Genomic DNA, 15,255 nt, shown 5'->3' on the forward strand with positions numbered 1-15,255 from the left:
ACTAAATTAAATTATTATTAAATCAGAATATTAGTTTATAAATAAGCATTTGCATGACAACAGTTAATTGCTGCATTGTGGTTTTGTCTATTAAATCTTCATTTGCCTTAATAGTTTTGCCCCAGAAATGCATAACTCTAATTCAGAAGACAAAAACTGCTCCAAGTTATGTTATAGTTATAGTAATTACATTATTGTGTAAACGCAGCATTCCTTCATGCCAAATACAGTAAACGTAAGCAAATAGCTTACACGTAACAATTAAACACTCTGAAAAGTGAAAACCATGTTTAACTGCTGTGTGTAAGTATGTGTCCATAGACTGTCGATCATTCACCAATATAATGAGGCTCTCCAGGATGGACAGGGCTCATCTTTGAGACAACTGGTTAAAAGTCAGATTTCCTGTTTTCGGGCAACTATTGCAAACTATATGTGGAAATTAATGAGCAAAATATAATAGGGTTTGTTAGAGTCGATGGAGTCAATGTGTGGATTAGAGGGAGAGAGGAAAATTAAAAGACAGAAGAATTTCTACCGAATCCAATTAAATACTTTTTCGCTGCACCTCTGGAGCCATGTCATTCCCAAAAGGCACTCCTCCTCTTGCCTGGCAAAGAGACACACCAGTTAACACTGTCTCTCTCACATACACAAACACACATCTGTGTTCTCAACGTGACTGTAGTTGCAAGCGCCATTAAAGATGAATAAAAGAGCAAGACCACACCGCTTTGCCTTTGGTCCCAACACAGCCATCATTTAACACAATTAAAACAATTAATGAGACTAGTTCTCTTTGCATGCTGCTGAAGGTCATTCATTTGTAGCTTCAATCATGATGGCTGTCTGAACGGTGACCATGTGTTGAGCAGGTTAGCATGTCGTGTGCATGGCAACTAGACTTGGACACAGATCTCTGGTGTACACGTGGCGAATACTAATGACAAGTACTTCACGCCACAGGAGGTATAGAGCGCTTTACTGGTCAGCAGGAAATCGTTGTTCACAATTATGAGGAGAATATGGATAAAATGTTATCATGCGACTCCGATCCACATGAGCAGATTAACAAATCGTGGAATAAACTCAGTGAGAAGCAGAATAGGCTTGTTTCTGGCGATACCTGCTGTTTGTCTGGCAGTGGGATGCAGTGCAGACCCTTTGTCTGAGCGTTTCCTGCTTGGTGGAGGCATTACTGGCGAGATTGGTGGCGGGCAGGTCACTCTGCTATACAGCGACGCTACATATAAACTAATGCAGTTCAGCCAGCCGCAGCCAATAGGCTTGAAAGCACAGGTCTTATTACGTTAATAATGACACCACATCCTGTATGAAACTGATCCATGTGCCTCTACACACACCGCTCTCCATTAACAGCAACCCCTGATAAACAATGCAGCTAACTTTGAGCGTTAAGGGTTATAATGGTGGAAGAATACACGACTGGACTAAAGATCTTAGCCTTAGACACAAAAAGGTGTGTGTGTAACTTCAAAAAATTTTACCATCTCCTTGAGATGATTTAATTAATTGTTGTGTTATTCTTCGCTTATAAGCTGGATAAAAGCATGAGGTGATTGAATGAAAGGTAGACGTAACCCCCAATTTCCACCAGATGCGTAACGGCTGCGTTACGGCTCCGGCACGGCGGCGGAGTCAATAGGTTTCCATTAAAGTCAATGAGTGTATTTCCACTAAATGCGTTACAGCTGCGTTCCGACTCCGGCGATCCGCAGCCCTCCGGAGCAGATACGCAGAGCTTCTATTTTTGCCGGATGCCGGAGCGCTCCGCAGCACTACAGGGCAGAGTATGCAGGACAGGAAGTCGAATGACAAAACAGAACAGCCAGAAACAAAATAAAAGATCCGTTTAATTTTCGAAATAAAATACACCGCGCTCATATTTCCCTACACTACACCTTGAAAACGTCATAATGGGCGGAGACAGGCTTGTTGAAGTTTTAACCCCGTTGACACGATGGATGAAGAAAAGAAAAGAGTTCTATCCTATACTCCTTCGGATGGAAAACTGTTCCTGGTTTGGTAGTTCTGTATAGAAACTACATATCGCGCGATCACACCAGAATTCGCGAGATTACATGGGGCATCGTGACGTCAGCTGTCAGTCATGACCGCAGCCGTTCCGCAACAAATACGGACCTGGTGGGTATTGACGGACGACGGAACACGGAGCTGTCACGCAGCGGAGCCGTTCCGCAGCCGTTACGCATCTGGTGGAAATTGGGGGTAATGCTGCCTGTTAAGTTAAACTGTAAATGTTGTCATCATTAATTCATGTTGTTCCAGGCCAGTACAACTTTCTTCTGTAGAACATAAAATATGATCTTTTAAAGAACCTCTCAACTGATTTAGAAAATAAAAGTCAGTACGGTTCAAAACAAGATAGGAAGACTAAAATAAAATAATAAAAATAAAAGATAAATAAAAACAAAACAAGACAAGAGAAAACAATAAAATATCACCTTTTGTGTGATAAAGAAAGCTATGCAAGTTTAAAGACAGCTTCTAAGGTATAACATAAAATATGAAATAATCAAAACTTAAAATCAAGTTTGTCTGACCAGTCCAGTGAATATCAACAGATTTCAGTTAATGCTTTAGACCGACTGCACACTTACTTTACACTGCATAAGAGGACATGACAACAGGAAAACCACAAGGTTTTGCGAAAGTAAACCGTAAGTTGAGAAATTGTAACTTTGAATGCATTTCTGTTTTATTTTAATGCGACAATGTCAAAACTGATTTGCTTTCCATCTACTGGTCCATCAGAGCATCTCCAGAATCATTACTGTAGGCTGGATTCACAGTGCCGACGTCACTGGTGAACTCGAAAGGGCACCTATTATGCCCCTTTTTACAAGATATAATATTGGTCTTGGGTGTCCCCAGAATGTGTCTGTTTGAAGTATCAGCCCAAAATACCCAACAGATCATTTATTATAAAAATAAAAAAATTTCATTTTTGGAATGTGTCTAAAAAAGAGCTGTTTTGGAGTGTATCGCTTTAAATGCAAATGAGCTGCATATTCCTGCTCCGTCTCCAGAAGAGGGCTTTGCGTATCCGTCTCTCTCCATTGCATATCTACAGCAGTAAACAGCCAGGAGAAGCAATATAACAGAGAGAGAACCTGTGTTTAGCCGTACATCTGGGAAGCCAAATGCACTGAGAGGTGAGACGAAACACTGCAAGTTTCAGAGCTCGCGCCCCGCTGACCTGTCATCAGGGCGAATCAATGGAACGAGACGCGTGACCGCGCTACTGAACGAATCTCGTGCTATGAACTGTCAAATAAAAAATCTCACAAGCGCCGTGCTGATCAGTTAAAAAATACATGTATGTACACGCATATGGTTAAAACGCTAAGCACTATAATGACATGTCATCCACAAAGTAGTCTGGGGTGATTCAAATTTAGGTCGATTTTGAGGCGTATTACCTTGAAAAATGAAAGTAATCCACAGTGTACTCAGCATCTCAGATGTTGTGAGAAAATGAAGACTCTTATGTTCAGTCTTACTACTACTGCAATGCAGGGCTGTCAATAAACACCCATGGCCCGGCACCTGCAATGTGATGTCACACTGCATGACAATCAAAACGGCAGGCCTAGTGAGACTGACTTGGTTTAAAGGGAAATAAAAAATGAGGAGTGGGTGGATTTTTATCATTGTAGGGTGGTTTTGTTCACACTATGTCCAAACACGATGTAAAAGTGGATTTTGCAAAATAGGTGCTCTTTGAAAACAAAAATCCTGAGTATTTCAATAATGATGGAGGGCAGCAAAGGAGCTAAAGATATCTCAAAGCATTTCCTTAACATAATACATTTCATTCTGAGTTAGCATATGGTTATAGTGACAGACGAGTCAGCAGGCCATGGCTGAGAAATTACAGATACAGCTGTAATGACAGAGGAATATTAGTGCATTTGACTGTCTTGTAATGAAGGCTGCGGCACATTATTCATCCCGATAATAAAAATAGATGAGAAGACGGCACTGAGAGCAGGATTTTCTTGCACCGTTCAGCCCTGCCAGCCATCATCGCACTTCACTGCTTAGAGGTCTTAACTATGAGCATGCAACAATATGCTCACTGAAGGTAAGAGAAGACACAATTTAAAAAGGCATCTTAAATGAAGCTCTTTAAGGAAATGAGAACTCTGAATTTCATTTGAGATATTTAAGGACAGAGAGGTCAGAAAAAAAAACTGAAAAAGAAAGAAAGAAAAGGGAACTTGTTTTTTTCCCAACATATTTGCAGAGGATTTAGAAAAATGGCGGTAAAAGCATTTCTGGATGATATACCTGGCACAGAGACTGAAGAAATGCTTTGTGACAGTTTCAAGAGGCATTCATTTAGCATCAAGGTCAGACGTGTCAGCCAATCTCAGAAAACTCCATGAGTTGTGTTGTTAGAGCCGGTAAACCTCAGGGGAAGATCTCCAAAGAAACACACTTGATTCTGTAGCTTTGAAGCTCAAGACAGGGTGCAAAAGGAGCTTCTGTTATTATAAAATCTCACCGATTCCCTTGATTCCACTGATGTAAGCCTTGAGTCATTACAGCTCTGTAAGTCTGCTTTCATGCAGGTCTTGCGTAATCTAACGTAGAACCAAAACACGTACAAAGAATATCTGGGCTACAGTGTAAATGAACAAAAATACAATCCACATAATTTCCGAAATGCGGCAGATAATTGAAATATAATAGTTTTTAATCGAGTTGAACTGTACTGATTTTAACTAATGCAGTGACACAAACAATTTAAACCGAGATGTCTTCACATAAAAATGATTAGAGTTGGTAGGGTTACACTGGGCTATGGCTACAATGACAAAAATTGGAGTAGGACTTACTGTGAAACAAAATTCACACAGAAATGGCTAAATTTGACAACTAATTACAAAAAAGCAAGTAACATAAAATTAAACAACATTTACTTATTGAACTAGAAGTTGAATTTACTAATTCAACTTTAATTTTTAATAAGACTAAAATAGTAGATTATTAGTCCTATATCTTTTGAAAATTAACAGTGAAAAAAAAATATTTACAGTGTAACTTGAGATCTGTAATAACGTGCTCTGGAACCTGGTATAGATCAAATCCACTGATCAATGTTTTATGTTTTGGCAGATGAGTGGAAAAGTTAAAACTATTATAAGTTGAGACTTAATCATACAGTGCATACTTTTTTTCGGCACCAGAATTACATTTGGTTAGACTAATGTAGAAAATTGCTCACAGTAAACCACTAGTATGTGAAACAATGACACCCTTTTATGGTTTACGTGACAGGTGGAGTTATTTCTATCTGGAGGCTTATCTCATTGGCAATATGATACTGTCAGTGACACAATGACCTGCATCACAAGAAATATACGAGTAAAAAATCAGTTAATAAATTCTATTATCATAGGGGGAATAAATATATATAATAATGTGACTAATACTACAAACACCTGCATGGCCAGTAATAAATATAGTCAAACTTTAGTTTGGGGACCAATTCTCACTATTAACTATGACTCAATATACTCCTATTTTGCGTTTAGTTATGAGGTAAGATTAAGAGATCTAAAATATGGTAATGAAGAATAAGGCACTAATATGTGTTTTGTAAGCACTAACAAACATCCAACAAAATATTCATGCTAATAATCAACTAGCTAACAGTGAGAACTGGTCCCTAAAACTGAAGTGTTACCAAAAATATTTAAGTGAGTAAAATGTGAGTAAATATAATGTACATTTTGGAGACTGTGAGCAGAGCACGGGTCTTTTGTTTAGATATTGCATTATTTACACACATCATCTGTCAGCAAAACAAACAGCTCAGCACGGACGCCGTTCATTGGTTTGATATGTCCATTATTCTATGAACAAAATGTTCTAAAAATAGTGATCTGTGTGATATGATGCTGAAATTTAGGACGCTCTCAACGTCCTCCTCCAAGCCAGGATGCTTTTGTTTTGGTTTGGCAACAAGACTTACTCTTTATGTAAAACTGCCCCTTCAAAACAGGTTGCGGACTGCATGTAATTCATAGTCAACTTCCTCAGGATCAAAGAGAGTAAGTGAGTTAGCGCTCACTCCACAGGAAGGTGGCCATTATTCTGTCCAGCTGATAAGAGGCAAATGTAAACTAGCTGGCCACACAAACTCATCTCATTACGGTCTGTCTGCTATACACATACATTCCCCCACAAGGCAACAGCTTTCTAACAGTGTCCTGTAGAGGGAAATCATTTAGGTATTCTGCTGTTAATTAATCACCTTTAATACTTAAAGGTAATGAGTTTAATGTGAAATTCGTAATATTCAATATTTGATTTTCTCTTTGTCCAAAACCACGGTCAAAAGCTGTATCCAAAAATATATTTTGATACAAAAGCATGTGCATTATACACAAGGACGAAAGATACATATAATTGGAATCCAGTTAAGCAAGCTTGAGATTGGCACAAGTAGTACTCAGCTGTACTGGATTACATTATTCATGGGCCTTTCCCATACACCAGTTTAGATGACTCTTCAGGAAGAACCTGTCAGAGGCAGACTGAAAACAAGATACTGGACAAAAATTTACAATTTAAGAATTGTCTTTTTTACAACACATGAGGTGGAATTTGAATTGGCATGACAGTGAGAGGAATTTATTGAATTTAGTGAGAACAGAGGCATTTTCACACATTTTGAGATATAATCTCAAATTTTGATTTAGACTTGTTTGTGAATCATTTGGAATGATTAATTGAAGCTTTCCAACTGCTGAAAGTGACTGATTAAGGAATCAGACATGATTCGTGCTTTATGCTTGTTGTTGCGTGCACCCAGCAAGGACAATGCAATAGAGTTGAGTATGTGCATTTATCACAATATGGCAGCCAGGCTTTCTGTTTCACCACATAGTCTACATTTCAGACTGGAAGCCCACAATTCAATCAAAGCACAAAACAGTTGTGCCATAAGGCTGTAGATCTGGCAACAGGTCATTGCATAATAGTATAAGACAAACAACAAAACATCAGGTTCTTCACATACAAAAATATCCCAGCTGTCGTCAGCTGACTGCTAGGACCTGGAGAGAGAGTATTTACTAGGAGGAAATGACTGCTGTTATCTAGGCGAGACTTGTGTGATAACCATTATTTACTAATCACCATTTAGCAGCACAGCACCAGAACATACACCCTGCAGAAGCAGTCTGTTTACTTCCATTGAGTATCCATCGCTACTGCACAGTACATCAAAGCTGATCATAACCTCAACTCCATTTCATAAAATGCTTAAATATACTAAAGGGATCAAAGCAGCCAAATGTCTGAAAACTGAAAGTTTGTAAGATCCCTCCAGAGTATATGTGTGGAACACATGTTGAACATTAGCAGTGTGTCCTAACCAGGTGAGATATGACAGTTAAACAATAAATCACATCTATTCCATTATAATCAGACTGTCAACAATGTCATACAAGACATGCTGCCTATTTCATGGTTTCTGGTCCACGTAACTTATTTAAATATGAAATATGGTCAGATTTTTAGCATTTTCCTAATTTATGCAACTATTTGAAATCTGAAGGGTAGGATGGTTGTAGGATGTGAATTAAGGCAGTACTGGGCAGGTTATTAATCATGACTTGGCAATGGATGAAGTGGCACCTGTTTATGATTTCCACTTAGGGGTGGGTGATATGAAAAAATAAATCACCATTTTTTTTCTTTTTAAAGAAATATCATGAATCACGATTTTATCACAATTCTTTGTTATGTTGGTTTTACTATTTTGCAAGCTGTCTGACCAGTACAGCCAAACTAATTTTCCTATTGTAAAAACAAAGCCTTTCAAGGTAACAAAAAAAATAAATAAATAAATAAGAATGGCAGGTGCAATATGTGTATTTAGTAGGAGCATTCAGGAAATCAAATTAACATTTTTTTTTACTGTTTTTTTACCCACATTCTTCAAAATTTCCTCTTTTGTGTTCAGCACAAGAAAGAAATTAATACAGGTTTGGGACAACATGTGAGTGATCAAATGAACACAGAAATAAAATTTTAGGGTGAACTATCCCATTAATGACAGTTGGCTGCATGTTTAATACTGTCCCTTTAAGACCTGCATGTATCTAATATACAGGCACGTATCCGTATCTGTACAGTGAGACGGAGGTGTCAGAACTGCAAGTGATAGAAGATACGCTGTAGCATGATACTACGATATTTCTTCAAAAGCAGATTGTGGAGACATTTTTATTGTCCACAATCAAAAATCTTCATATCGCACACACCTATGTCCACTCCACTCACAACTCATGCGAAGCAGCCATCAACTTTACCTAATAACCTTGACCCCTAACACACACACATGCAGGTGTTTTTACAACAAGTCCTCTCTCTCTCTTATAAACAGTACTTTCTTCTGCACAACCCTAAACAAGTTCGACCTGTCCTGTCATGCGTGAGCAAAGTGGAATGGGTGTTGAGGTGCCTCTGACTATCTGGACAAGAATTCCCAAACATCAACCAATGAAAGTCTTCAAAGAGTTTCTATTGCACATCAGGCATGGCAGACATGTGTAGTTTAGAAGATGTGTTATGTTCAAATAAAAATAAATAAAGAAAATTTTAAAAAAAAGTAATCATCTTCCACTTTGACCTTTTTGAGTCAAAGAAAATTATCTGAAGAGTCTCAAAATGCATTCAAGGTATACATTTTTTATGAGAATGCATTTCCTGAGAATCATGACCTTGGTGTTGCTAGTGCCCTGATCAACTGTTTAAGATCCAGGACAACAACAACGCTAAAAAAAAACTATACATGGGGGTGGGGTTGATTTTCCACATGGTGCATGAACAAAGAGGGCCTCTGTTTCTTATTACACATGTGCTTGCTGAAGGAGCGTATTAGGTTAGTGTTTCTTTAATCGCCCGGCACATTTTTCATGCGCCTTCCAATGTTTGGCTTTCAAACCGGGGCTGAAGAAAGATGATCCCCTGACAGTGCCGCTTCATTATGGAACAGGCTGGTACAAGTGGAGGGAGGGAGTGGCCGGCCTGTTTTCCCGCACCCAGCCCCCTGGCTGCCACACCGCTGTCTAACCCTGCCTTTGCACTCACATGAAAGAAGCACCTCACTGAGGAATAAAAAATAAAAAAAGTGCCGTCTTCCAGCAACAGCCCTAACCTCCACCTCCTACCCCTCTTCCTAGCCTGGGAAAACAGATTCCTGTGTTATGGCTGTGAACAAATTCACCTTGAATCGAGCACAACCAGTTTCCTGGGCTGCCGTACGGGTCGTGTTAATTACACCCAATGCCAAGATCTCAAGTCTCTACATGGAGACGGGTGTAGAGTTGCTATAACACAAGAGAGGGGGCGTTAACCAAGGGCCAAGATATTGCAGTTCGATCGAGAGCACAAAAGGTCGGAAACATGAAAGCGGTGTGAAGAAATGGCCGTGTGCTTTTAAAGTTTGGAGCTGTTCGTTGCACATGATGTCAGAAAGCAGCCAAGCGTACTGATCAGGCCCAGTGGTTCTAATGTCGAGATGAATGCGTTCATAAATAATGGACAATGCACTGGCTCAAAGGTTCATCTCATTATTGCAAATGGCTTGATGTTCATCCTCCACCACATCAGGCTGAATTGTAAGACGACGGCCCCCATGAAGACTGTGAATGACAGCTTACATCACTCTTGTTACCCAGCACCCATTAGCATCACATTACATGAGGCCCAGCACAAGACACCAGTGTAAAAACAGACCTTGATGAGCCAGTAGGACAGATAATAATGTGCGTGACAGTATAGAAGGCTGAAATAACATGATCAAGATTTTTGTAGAATAGGATTATTGAACATATTTGCACACTGAAGCTAGTGGCGAACTGATAAACAGTCTATCACTGAAACTAATTTGCATTACTTGTACAACATGCTCAACTCACAGTCATCTGTGATGGTGCATTTAGTGGTAAAAGAGAGACTTCATTACATTTTGAACAACAAGCTAGCTGTTGTACAAGATGATTTTTCCAATAGACAGGGATAAACATGCCCGCTCCAATCACCATCCCTCCCGCAAGGCTTTTGTAATTTGTAGGTTATGTGGGTTTGCAGCTAGCATGCCAGCTCCAGCGAAGTATTGACTGATCATCACGCACAGCCCCTGTGAGCAAGCAAATGATGTTGATTTATTCACATAAGCCTTTACTCGCAGAGCAGATAAATATAATAGCCAGAGAGCTGCTTGTATGGGTGGAATTTGCCCATCAAGATGCGTTTTGATTACACAAGACTATCAATACAGTGAGCCATTTGCATCAAAGAAAGGCATAAACAATTTATTAAATCACTGTCAGGCATATAAAAAAAAGATTCTAATTAGTAGTCGACTGATGGGATTTTTAGTGACCAATGCAGATGCTGACAACAAGATTCAAGTGGCTGATGGCCGGTATAATTATTTAATGAGATCTACATTAAACGAAAAACAAACTGAATTAAACTGAACACTTAGTTTAAACAAGATTTACTCAGAATTTTCCAACAAACATTTGAAAATCGCAAAATGTGCCCCAAAGGTCAACAGAAAATCTACTGACAAGGTTAGATTTTGGCCCTATTATCAAAAAGGCCAATCTCTGAATTTCCAAATGTCTATTGACAGCACTATATTCAAAGAGATACAGTTAATAAATGTTATCCTACAAACTGATGGCTTCAACCAAAGAATAGTCCACTTGAATAACAACCTTGGATTTCAAAACAAGTCTGTCTTCAAAAGGTTAATAAAGTATCATTAAAAATCGAATTTCCCTATGGAGACAAAGAATGGGATTTTTACTTCCAAAAAGTATTGTTACACACACTATAGTACTGTTACAACCTTATTGTGCTAATGCACCCCTTCAGCTCTGCTTATCCTTCCAGAGATTTCCCAATGCTCACTGGTGCTTTCAGATGTTGCACAACTTCAGCCTTGTCAAAAGGAAACGATTGAGAAAAACAAATCTGCGCAGAGCTTCAATGGCTGTGATGTTTGAAATTGGAAGAAAGCAAATCTAGCATCCTCTCTGTCCTCTGCTGTTTGAACATCTGGTTGAGTGTACCACCTATAAAAGATGGGCACGGCCGAGCAGAAGGAGAGATGTTCGCCTAAATACAAGGTCATAAAACGCCACCCTTAGTACATCTGTTAGAATGCAAAGCACAGGACCAGATGTTTCCATCGCAAGCGCTGTTTAAATTTGGCACGGGGAAGCAGGATTAGTTCATCCGTCTATAGCTCATTCTTATAGCCTGTGATCAATAATTCAGAGAGCCCACTAGAGACCAGGCTGTATTACAGCACAGCTGATGGGAGCCGAACACAACTGCAGAGGCCTGGCGAATCACAAGAGGTGATGTGAGAACAATGATAATGTGGACTTGAGAGCTCTGGAGTAGAAATGGAGTAGTTGTGAGCTCTTGAAAGATTGCAGTCTGGGTTATTGAAGACGGAAACGAGCATAAAGGGGTGAGATGGAGTCAGAGTGAGATCACGGCCCTCCACTTGAGGAAAAACACAGCAGTGTGTCTGCTTCAGATTACCTGATTAACTGGACGTTTCAATAAGTCCATTGAAGGCGGTGCATGGCTGGATTATGCAGAAGAAAAAAGCATCTGCTTTGAGGTTAATCTTGTGATAAGATTCTCTTCCATCGCTAGGTCAATTGCATGGAAAACCCTGAACAAACATTTGCATTCTGTGGGAAAGTTTATAGGCGCCGTGGGCAATCTTGACAGGCATTATTGTTGGAAATGTATGCATCTTGTATGACATTTACCAATTCTGAAAATTGCTCATGAAAATGAATACTTATTCATAATCATATATCATAATGTGCCTCTTGCCAAAAGTTACTTTAGACTTTTCTTACTTTAGAAACTTTTCGATGTTCTGAGTCTGAGAGTAGACTAGTTAAACCAGCACTTTCTGAAAGCAGATATGCTTGTTTCTCTAAACAGATGCAACAGATGATCTCCATACTGTAGAATTTCACTGAAAAATATAAAGATCTAAATTCACAATATCAGTGGGATTCTATAAAATTTCTCTCAACATAATATTAATTAAATGCTTAAAACTTTAATGTTTCATACTTATTTGATTATTATCTTTAATTATCCTGAATTTTGAATTCCTAAATTCAGGTGTCAGATTCACAAAACTGTAAGAATGTAATAAACATTTCTAAACTTCTGATTAGATGAACCACAGAAAACAGCTGAAAAATAGCCAATACACATACACGCATGACCACACATCAGTTGAATTCTATATTAATAAAAGGGACTTGTCCTGCTCTATATTTTCCCATTACTTCATGATTTTTCTTCTCTATCATGTGTAAATAATGTGAAGCAGTCCTGCCTAATTATAGCTGTGCAAACATCCCTACCACAGTATAAACAGAACAGCAAAACCTCTACAGGCTGACACATTTTGACCATGCACGGTATATGCTGTCATACTGCCCAAGCCCTGGTTCCCAATGTTTTGACATGTAAGATGCCGGAATGTCATTTTGGAATGCTATCAGCTGTGGCCAGTCTCTTGTAAGCAAAAGACATTAAGGGCTGTAACGGTGGCAGATTTTTACCACCACAGTGGTAATGGACCAACTACTGCCGGTGGCCTGCCAATCTAAAGGAAACGCTGTGTATGGCATTTGAGGTAATTTGTGAATTAGGCTACCACAGACTTATAGTCTAAATAAAATTTGTATTATGCTTGTTATAGAGTGCGTGACGTCACGTCCACTATTGCCGGTGACGCAGTTGAAGCAAGTTGTCACTCACGTCAAGCCTTATTCGACACCAGGGAAAGCAGGTCAGCTGCATTCCTTCATAATTGGGTATTCAAACAGTTATCTAACCACATCTAGCAGTTATGCATGAACACATGCTAGCACACACTGAAACGAAGTGTGACCTAATACAGACTTGTTAACACGGAGCTATTTTGTTCTGCTTTGGTACTACAATGATATTGCACTGATCAGTGGTGTCATTCTGCAGTAAAACTTGATGGAAGGGGAAAAAAAGAGAAATGGAACGAGACAGCCATCTGTCCACAGCAGCAGCATTTAGCTGAGCATTAGTACCACATGTGCACTCTGCATAACAAACCACTGCCTTCTTTTTCCTCACGACATGCCAGACGGAAAAACAGACAACAAACAACAAAAATGTCTGTGAATTAGCACATGCTGCCTCAGTAGGACAGGGAAATGTCACTGCAGAAATCCCTTTTCAACAGGCTGTAGTCAAACATAATGGAGCACTGTGTGTCTGCCCACTAGAGACCCAATAACAACAACACCCACAAATTATGCAAGAACAGTTTGATATTGTTCAGATCACTGGAGAATGCTTTGATTTAAAGTACAGGCAATAAAATAGCTCTAACATATTTGAAAAAATAAACTAATTACATTTAAACGAGAGACATTTAAAATAGAAAGCACTTCAAAAATAAAAATGACTAGACACAATGCTACGGCATTTTAAAAAAGTAGAATTTGCAACAAATTATGCATTAAAAAGTTTGCAAGGAATAAACACAAAAATATTAATAATTTCAACATTTGAATATGTCTGTATTACTTCATAATTTTAAATATGTACATTATAAAACTGAAAGCGCTGCACACTCTTCATGTCTCAGCATAATTGGGAAGTTATCTTCAGTGAGACAGCGAGGGAAGACGGTGACAGACCCTGTGCAATTTCATCATTCTCTGTCTCCTCCTACACAATCATTACAAATCTGAAACTGAATTACAGCTCTGTTGCAAAACGCATCAAGCTGCCTACCTAGAGAGCAGTTTTGGCATCATAAGCAGGCTCCTAACACCAAGGCTGCTCCAAAAGTTTAACAGCAACATCATGCTGCCTTCTAAGAGCGTGTTCACACTTATTTGGAAGTTCCAGACCAAAGAAGCAAATTTAGGACAATTTTCATAACATTTTGGATGGAACTTATGCCTGTACCTAACTGTAATGGGTAATAATAAAGCTCAGAAGAACCAGGTATGATTCACCATCACATCTTATTTTTGGTTTAGATGTCTTTGTGTTTCACTCCACACCAATTTGTTTGGAAGCAGCCTGAAAAGAGGTATCTCATCTCGGTCAGCTTGTTTGGTACGAAGCAACAACATTTATTCAAATGATAATCAAAATTCCAACCATCCACATGAAGTATTTTATAATTCAGTTCTAGATGGAATAACCTGTGAATTTGCAAGGTATCATGTAATCCAGACTGTGTAACACCTACTATACACTGCAAGTGACAAAAAAACCTCAATGCTTCCTTTAGAATCAGACAGAGTGTAAATGAGAGATTTCTTTTCCAGTGAAGACAGTTTTGTTGATTATAACCAGAGTGTTTGTGAGAGTGCAGAACTCATGGACTGTCAATGAGCTCATGCTGAACCGCATAGCTTTGCATTTTAATGTCAAATCTATTCATCGAAACAGTCATGGGAAATAATCGACTGATTTTGGTTATAATCTTGCACTGCTCACAGTTCAGTGTGTTTGTTGATGACGGGACATTGGGTGACCTTTATCTGGGTGTGTGGAGGGAGGGGATCTGAAACAGGGCTCAGGTTCAACATCGACTTAATGTCTTTCAGTTGTGTGCAGAAATGTGAATTCCTGAAGCTATCACATAAATCTCCACAAACTCAACCCAATTCACATGCTCTCTGGTTCTTTTCCTTTCTCTCACGTTTTCCTGCCGTGGGGTGCCGAGCTTCTGCTTCTTGTGGTTACCATAGAAAACAGGATGTGATACAGGAAAGGGCCTGCTGGATGAACAGTTGTAATATTTTTCTCAAAATTACAGGCAGTGCAACTTTATGACACAAGCATGTGCTCTTCAAGCAGGTCAGGTGAACCCTGAAACAGGAAACATGATTACTGTGACAACTGTGCACACACACACACACATCAACAAACTATTTTAGTTCATTGCAGGGCTGGAGCTTGACATCATGGAAAAAAAAACCTTTCCATTTTTCACAATCATTACTGGCATTGTCTGTGTTTCCTGTCGAGAGGCCACTATATTTCTCAACAAGCAGCTCACATTCTGAAGGGGCCAACGGTGTAAATCATGCTAAATGAATTTCAGCTGTTTAACTAAAGAGTTGCAGACTCTGGTGT

General features: G+C 39.1%; 1 protein-coding gene across 3 annotated transcripts in view; it reads right to left on the minus strand.

The window, feature by feature from the left end:
* jmjd1cb (jumonji domain containing 1Cb) overlaps positions 1-15,255 on the minus strand; it is a 127,988-nt gene that overhangs the window by 96,482 nt on the left and 16,251 nt on the right. The gene's annotated exons all lie outside the window — the stretch shown is intronic.

Source organism: Carassius carassius, chromosome 40 (genome assembly GCF_963082965.1).
Source record: "Carassius carassius chromosome 40, fCarCar2.1, whole genome shotgun sequence".
Taxonomy (NCBI): domain Eukaryota; kingdom Metazoa; phylum Chordata; class Actinopteri; order Cypriniformes; family Cyprinidae; genus Carassius; species Carassius carassius.